Consider the following 7,904-nt stretch of genomic DNA (forward strand, 5'->3'; position numbering starts at 1 on the left):
CTCAGTTACTCTCATTTTTTGCAAATGATGTCTCTTGGCAGCCCAACATTTCGTACCATATAGTAAAACGGGTCTAATTGTCGTCCTATAAAACTTTTCCTTCAACCGCAATGACATTTTATGATCGCACAACACTCCAGTTGCACTTTTCCATTTTATCCACCCAACCTTAATCCTATGATTTACATCACCATCAATTTCTCCATTCTTTTGAATGATAGATCCCAAATATTTGAAACAGTCATCCACCGCTATTTGTTGCTCACCAAGCTTCACTACACTCTCATCACTACTTTGTTGCTTACTAAACCGACATTTCATATATTATGTCTTACTCTTATTCAACGTAAAACCTCTTGCTTCCAAAGTCTGTCTCCATAATTCTAACTTAGCATTAACCTCAGCTCTAGACTCATCAATCAAAACAATATCATCACCAAGCAACATACACCACAACACATTTTCTTGAATTGATCTTGTAAGTTCATCTATCACTATAGCAAAAAGGAAAGGGCTTAATGCAGATCCTTGATGTAACCCAACCGTTATAAGAAAGTTGGTTGTCACCCCTCCACAAGTGCGAACATTGGTTACTACTCCTTCGTACATATCTTTAATTATACTAATGTACTTGAGAGAGATGCCTTTCTTCATCATTGTCTTCCAGGGGTACCTGACCCAAGATGGTCAATTTTTGGTTTTGCCTCTACTGCCCCAAGCTCAACAGAACTTGAGCCTAACCTGACCCAAGTAGTGGATGGGTTGGGTTCAAGTATAAGAACTAAAAAACATTGCAAAAAAAGCTCAATTGCTAGACCTTGTAATAATAGTCTATCATCTCCAAACTTGAGCTTTATAAGTGAATCTAGAGGAACCATTACGGTTATGGATCCTGCATCGACATACCATTGAATCCTATAGTTTGGACTTTAGTCGTGGCTGAATTGGGGAAAAGAGTTGGACTAGAGAAAACCTTCGCCAATCTAGGATCCGATTCATTATTTGCCCTTATAACCAAGACTTGATTTGTCATAATAATAGTTGCATAGTTGGGTCTGCGTTCGAATTAGAAACCCAAAGTATCAGGTTACCTAATGAGATCAACCAGTCTGGTTCGGATCAATTGAATATCCAACCCATAAAATTGACATCTCAAATCCTAGGAATGAGTCAAGACATTGGATCTCAGACCCACCTCCAAACGAGGACATTGAGGTTGTGTCTTAATAGAGATTCACGTGTCTGTGGGTTAATGGGAATCAGGTCAGGACAGAGATTTGTGAATCTCTAATCCATGGATCTCAGGTACAAAGTTCGGAACCGAACACTCAGGGACACCCTAAACCCCGGACTTAAAATTCCAATTAGAGACCCGAGCAATCAAATGCATCCTTCTCCAAAGAGACCCAATGTGTTGTATCCATGTCTAAGTTGACTCCATATCCAAACCATTGTTTGATGTCCCACACCATGTTTGAAGGTAGGGATGGCAGTGGATCGGTGCAGAGGCAGGGGACAAGGTCTCCACCCTCGCTCCGTCTCAAAATTCTGCCTTTCATCCCCGCCTTCATCCTCACACGAGTTTTGATTTTAACCTTCATGCTTGTTTCATGTCCTCCATCCCCAGTCCAAACAAGGCGAGGCGGGGTGGGGCTTCGTTTCTCACCGGTCCACTGCCATCCCTAAAGGTATTTTAGTTATTTTACTAACGGGCATCGGGGACGGGGTTGGGTGGGATAAGGAAAAGCATAAGTCCATCCCCGCATGAGTATACATTTAAGTAAGGTTTTGCCTAGGAATGCACAATGAGCCGAGCTAGCTTGGGCTAAACCTGTTTAAGCTCGATTCGAGCTCATTCAAAAAATAAATGAGCCGAGCTTGAATAAGGGTTTAGGCTCGGTACACGTAAACCAGCTAAACTTGAACAGGTAGTCCAGCTCGAATAGGCTCGATAAGCCAGATTAAGATCGATTAACATAGTTATGTAAATAAATCAGATTTTATGTATGTATATTATTTTTCTTTATATAGACAAAGAAAGAGGTGTTATTATAGCGGTTTAGCCTTTGGACTCCTTTTAAAGTGGCTTGGTTCAAATCCCACAATTTTCTTTTCTTTCAAAAAAGTGCTTTTGACACTAATTTTAAAAAAACTTTGAAACTTTTTTATAAACCTCTTCAGCTTTGCTCCAGCCGATCTCGGGCATAGGCTGAACATCCAGTTCTTTTTTTCGAGCCAAGTCAGCCTAAGCTCAGCTCGAACCCAGCTCGTGTGCATCCCTAGTTTTTCCTTAACCTACAGGCAGAATTATATGTCACGCAAACTTTGCGAGGTTGGCTTGTACAAAGGGTAAAAAGGTTTTAAATTTTTTTTAGTAGTTTTTGGCAGCAGGCTAATTTCAAAAATTTTAGAGCATTTGGGAAACATGTCATATATGTGAGCATGTCATTTTTTTAAAAATAAATTAAAGGGTATTTTCATCATTACAAAAAGTACTTTGAGCTGCCAATAACATTAAAAAAGGGCATGTGACAAGCTCGTGATTGCAAGTAAAATATAAGGTTTGGCTTGTAGGCTTGCTTTTCGTTGTGCTGCTAAATGGGTTGAATGAGCTGAGATTGAGGTGTTCAAGTTGGGCTTGTGCTTGCAGCAAGTTGTGTTAAGCTTGAGCTCATGATGAGTCAGGATGATTCGATCATAAAAACCAAAATCTTTTAGAAGCTGAAAATGATGAAAATTAGGCTATGTTTGGTTGCATTCAAATGTAATTTAGAGTATCAACAAATGAGAGAATGAATCTCATTTGCATAGCTAACCAAACATGTGATTTGGAATCTCAGGCAAATTAAATAATGAATCCAACCAAATATGTGACTTGGAATCTCATGCAAATGACAAATGGAATGTGAATTGATCACATTTTCAAGTGGATCTCATCCAAATCACACAATGAAATATGTGATTTGAAATCATATGACTTCAATCACATTTGATTTCTGAAATGTAACTAAAGATAACTTAAGTCTCTAACCAATGTTGTCAAAATCAATTCCTGAACCCAATCAAAATTCAGAAAGATTAAGAGAATAAGCCTATTAAGAGAATCCCCTAGTTCTTACTGGAAAGAAAAAAAGCTCATGTTAATCTTTTTCTTGGGACTCATGGACTTATAATCAAGTCAATCTCTTCCTTTTTTTCATTTCTCGAAAAAAAGTTCCTACCTTTTCTAGTGTTAAGAAGGTTATGTATTTTTTGAAGGGTGCTTCATTATTGGAATTGTAAATGACAAGTTGGGCTTTCTATTAGGAAATCAAATGTGTGTATAGTAACTTGTAATTTTCTATTTCCCCTCCTACACTTACCTGTTGCTTATTTGTAGGGATTTGGACTGAGCTATCCAAAAGAATTGTTTAGATAGGTAGGCTGATCTTCATTCCTATTTTTTTAGGATTTTATTTCCTTCTTTTTCTGGCTAAGGGTCTTGTGTAACTGCCTTATGCTTTTATGTACAATATGGGTACTCAATTCATTGAATCAGTAAGAAAGAATTTTTACATTGTATCAGAGCAAGGCGGCCATGGCTTTCGATAATACCAATCAAGACAAAACTAGCATGAGGCATCCCGTGAGTCCGCGACCAGCCTATACTATGTGCATCATTTTTACAGTTTTGGAGCGGAGTTTGTTTCACAACCCCACATTAGAGAAAATTATGATGTGGAAAAACCATGAGTATGACTTTGTGTGCAAAGAACAAAGTGGCCTTCGTTGACAGTTCAATTTAGAAGCCAATCAAACCTTTTTTTATTGGTAGCCAAGTGGAAGAGATGTAACAACATGGTTCTCTCTTAGATTCTTAATTTACTACACAAAGATTTGTCTTCAAGCGTAGTATATGCTGAAATGGTGTCTGAGGTATGGACTGAATTAGAGGATCGATTTTCTCAATCTAATGCTCTTAAAATTTAAATTCAACAAGAAATCATAAATTGCAAGCAGTTGCAATTTTCGATGGTTGTATATTTCACTAAGCTCCAGGGCTAATGGGATGCTTTGAGGTCCTATGTGACTCTCCCTATATGTTCATGCAGTGCCATAAAAGTTGTTTAAGATTTGCGACAACAAGATTGCTTGATTCACTTCTTGATGGGGTTGAATGATAGCTAAAACAATATTAGGAGCCAAATTCTTCTTATGGAACATATTCCTTTATCCTTGCTTGTGGTTTAAGAAGAAAGACAATGGGAGCTTAGCATTCTTCGTCCTGCAAACACAACCATTGCGGTGGCTGTCAAATTCAAAGAGCCACAAACACATCAAGGGTGTCCACAACCCAAGTATGACCATTGTGTAAAGTTAAGTCACAACAAGACAAGATGTTATCAGCTTCCCAAACCATTTAGCAGGTTCATTCCTTGACCAGATAAGGCCAATGCAAATGCCAATATCCTTGCTAGTGATGGTTCCCAAAAACCTTCCAATCTGGTCCTTAAAATCTCACCTGATTTATAACAAAAGTTGATGGAGTTCATGGGCCAAGGTAAACAGGTTCCTCAAACCAACCTAGCAGGTGATCTCTCTAACTTTTGACTCCCATGTTTGACTCAATCATGGGTCATAGACATGGGCGCCACTGATCACATCTCAAATTCTTTAGTCAATTTTGCCTCTCCTACTAAAACCATACATCTATCTGTCAGTCTTCTTAATGGGAATCATCTCAAGTCACCCATATAGGAGACATCCCTCTTTCCTCGGAGATTTCACTATCTCGAGTCCTATGTGTGCCAAACTTTGTACCAAATTGCAGAAGGACAAAACTGTCTTAAAAAAGTCGATAATCAAAATTTTGGACAAATTGTGAGACATTTTGGAAAACACATTTAAAAGGATAGTATGGTCATTTTTTTGTTATTTATTTGGTTTGTAGTTGTTGGACATGATTAGTATACTTAGAATGGAAATCTTGGGCAAATTTTAGTCTTTGTGTGTTCTCTCTTCATTAATGAACTATGTAATGGTGGTGAAGGGGATGGATGAGGAGATGATAGCCATGAAGAGGGACAAGAGATTTGAATGGTGATGTTGCTCATGGTCAGGTTGAGCTTCGAGTTGCAGTGCTCATGGAGGTTGCTATAAGAGAGTCTCAATTGCGAGTAGGGAATTTTGTGTAGCTATATGTTTTTGTTTACAAAAGAAAAAAGAAATACTACAAACGTAACCAATTTTTAAGGTAAATTTGTTTCTTGTATTCCATTCTTTTAAGGCCATTTTTTTGTCTTATATTATGTTGTGGGGAGGAGGGGAATCCAGTTTCCATTTTCATCCATTGTTGGGGTTTTCTACTGAGATGATTTTGGAGGGTGTGGTGAAAAGACGAATAGGGAAATGTCTACTTCATAGAATTGTGATATATCTAAATTAGTTAGATTGATTGGTTACGAGAGGGTGGTGTACTTAATCGTTTCGCCGATGGTGATCCGGCGAAACGATGGTGAGCCGACGATCCGATGGTCATTCGGCGAAATGAACCTGAGCCATAAAAAATGTCTGTTTGAACTTTTCATCGTCATCTTCTTCTTCTTTCTTCTCCGTAAAACACTATAAAACCCTCTTTCTCTCTCTCTAGAGAAGAAATCAAGGGAGGCAAAGAGTTCCCCCTGGAGAAGGCCATGAACATCAACCCTCTCACTCTCTCTCCCTTCTCTTTCTACTTCTGTGCACATCCAGTAGACGATCCTACATTGCTCCATCAAACATCGACTGACCTGCACATTGACTGTAGCATCGTTCAACTTGATGAGTTGTGGAACCTGATTCATAGTTTTTGCCTTTACAGGAGGGGGTCCGGGGGCTCCCCCCTGGCGCGGGTCCCGCTAACCACGGGCGGGGGTCTAGGGGGGGCGCCCCTAGCGGGGAGCTCGGGGGGCAGCGCCTCCCGGACCAAATTTTTTTGGAGCCTTGTATAATTTGTTTATTTTCTTTCCCTCTTTTAACTATCGAAAAAGAGCAATAAAATGTTTTCTTTCCCACGATTTTTCTATTTTTCTTTTTTGTTTTTTTCTCACGATTTTTTCAATGACTCTCCTACAGTGATTTTTGTCGGGTCTCCAACAAGCCTCACATCGATTTATAGTATTGTTCGGTCTTTCAACAACGATTTGTAGTATTGTCGGGCCTTCCTGCAGCGATTTGTAGTGTTTTCAGGTCTCCAATGAGCCCAACAACGATTTATAGTGTTATCCGGTCTTCCAACAATGATTTTTAGTATTGACGGGCCTTCCTACAATGATTTGTAGTGGTTTTGGGTCTCCAACAAGCCCCACAGCGATTTATAGTGTTATTTGGTCTTTCAACAATGATTTGTAGTGTCTTCCGCAAATCATTATAGCGATTTGTAGTGTTTTTGGGTTGCACAACATAGAATAATAGAGGGGTTGGTTTTTAGTTAAAATAGGGAATGAAATGACCATATAAATCACTGAAAATTTACAGAAATAAACTAGACTCAATAACAAAGACACCACTTTTTACAGAATTGGAATATGACCTCCGATTAGGGAGATATGGCCATGACAAGTTGGTCCTAATTCGGGTAGCGATTTACAACGATTTGCTTACTGAATAACACTACAAATCGCTATAGTGATTTATGAAAGAACTACAAATTGCTTTATTGCTCTTTTTCAATAGTTAAAAGAGGAAAAGAAAATAAAAAAATTATACAAGGCCTAAAAAAAACTCTAAGGGTAAAAACTCTAGCAATTTACAGGAACCCGTGCCGAGGGGGGAGCCCCCGGACCCCCCTCCTGTAAGGGAAAAAACTCTAAATAAGGCTCCACAACTCATCAAGTTGAATGATGCTACCCAGGCTGAAAGGAGCCCCCAAACCCCCTCCTGTAAGGGCAAAAACTATGAATCAGGCTCCACAACTCATCAAGTTGAACGATGCTACCCACGCTGGGAGGAGCCACCAAACCCTCCTCCTGTAAGGGCAAAAACTCTGAATCAGGCTCCACAACTCATCAAGTTGAATGATGTTATCCATACTGGGAGGAGCCCCCAAACCCTCCTCCTGTAAGGGCAAAAACTCTGAATCAAGCTCCACAACTCATCAAGTTGAATGATGCTACCCACGTTGGGAGGATCCCTCAGACCCCTCTTCTATAAGGGTAAAAACTCTGAATCAAGCTCCACAACTCTTCAAGTTGAATGATGTTACCCACGCTGGGAGGAGCCCCCAGACCTCTCTTCTGTAAGGGTAAAAACTCTGAATCAGGATCCACAACTCATTTAGTTGAATGATGCTACCCACGTTGGGAGGAGCCCCCAAACCCTCCTCCTGTAAAGGTAAAAACTCTGAATCAGGCTCCACAACAGTCAATGTGTAGGTCAGTTGGTGCTTGATGGAGCAATGTAGGATCTTCTGCTGGATGTGCACAGAAGCAGAAAGAGAAGGGAGAGAGAGAGAGTGAGAGGGTTGATGTTCATGGCCTTCTCCAGGGAAGATTTCTTTCTCGGATAATTCTGCAGTGCAGAGACTGAGTCTTAAATAATCATCTTCGGGGCACTTAAGTCTTTACAACCACTCCTTTTCTATAATCATCATTTTTTTGGCACCAATGGAGGAGAGAGTACTTAAGTCTTTACAATCGCATTAAACTCCAACGCTAATTAATGTTGACAAACATGGGGATACGAGATACACATACTTAAATACGTGGTGCTTTTTGGGACCCCCGAGCATGAGATGCCCTGTTCGGGGGGGGGGGGTAACATATAACCTGCTCCGGATTTATTGGTTGTAATTCTGATGTATCTGAATTAATTATATGGAGGAGGCAAGATGGGTGGTGGTGGTGGTATTAGTGAAGTGATAGTGGTGGTAAGGGTGTTATGTAAAG

The sequence above is a fragment of the Nuphar pumila genome, chromosome 15 (assembly GCF_984573655.1).
Source record: "Nuphar pumila chromosome 15, dmNupPumi1.hap1.1, whole genome shotgun sequence".
Taxonomy (NCBI): domain Eukaryota; kingdom Viridiplantae; phylum Streptophyta; class Magnoliopsida; order Nymphaeales; family Nymphaeaceae; genus Nuphar; species Nuphar pumila.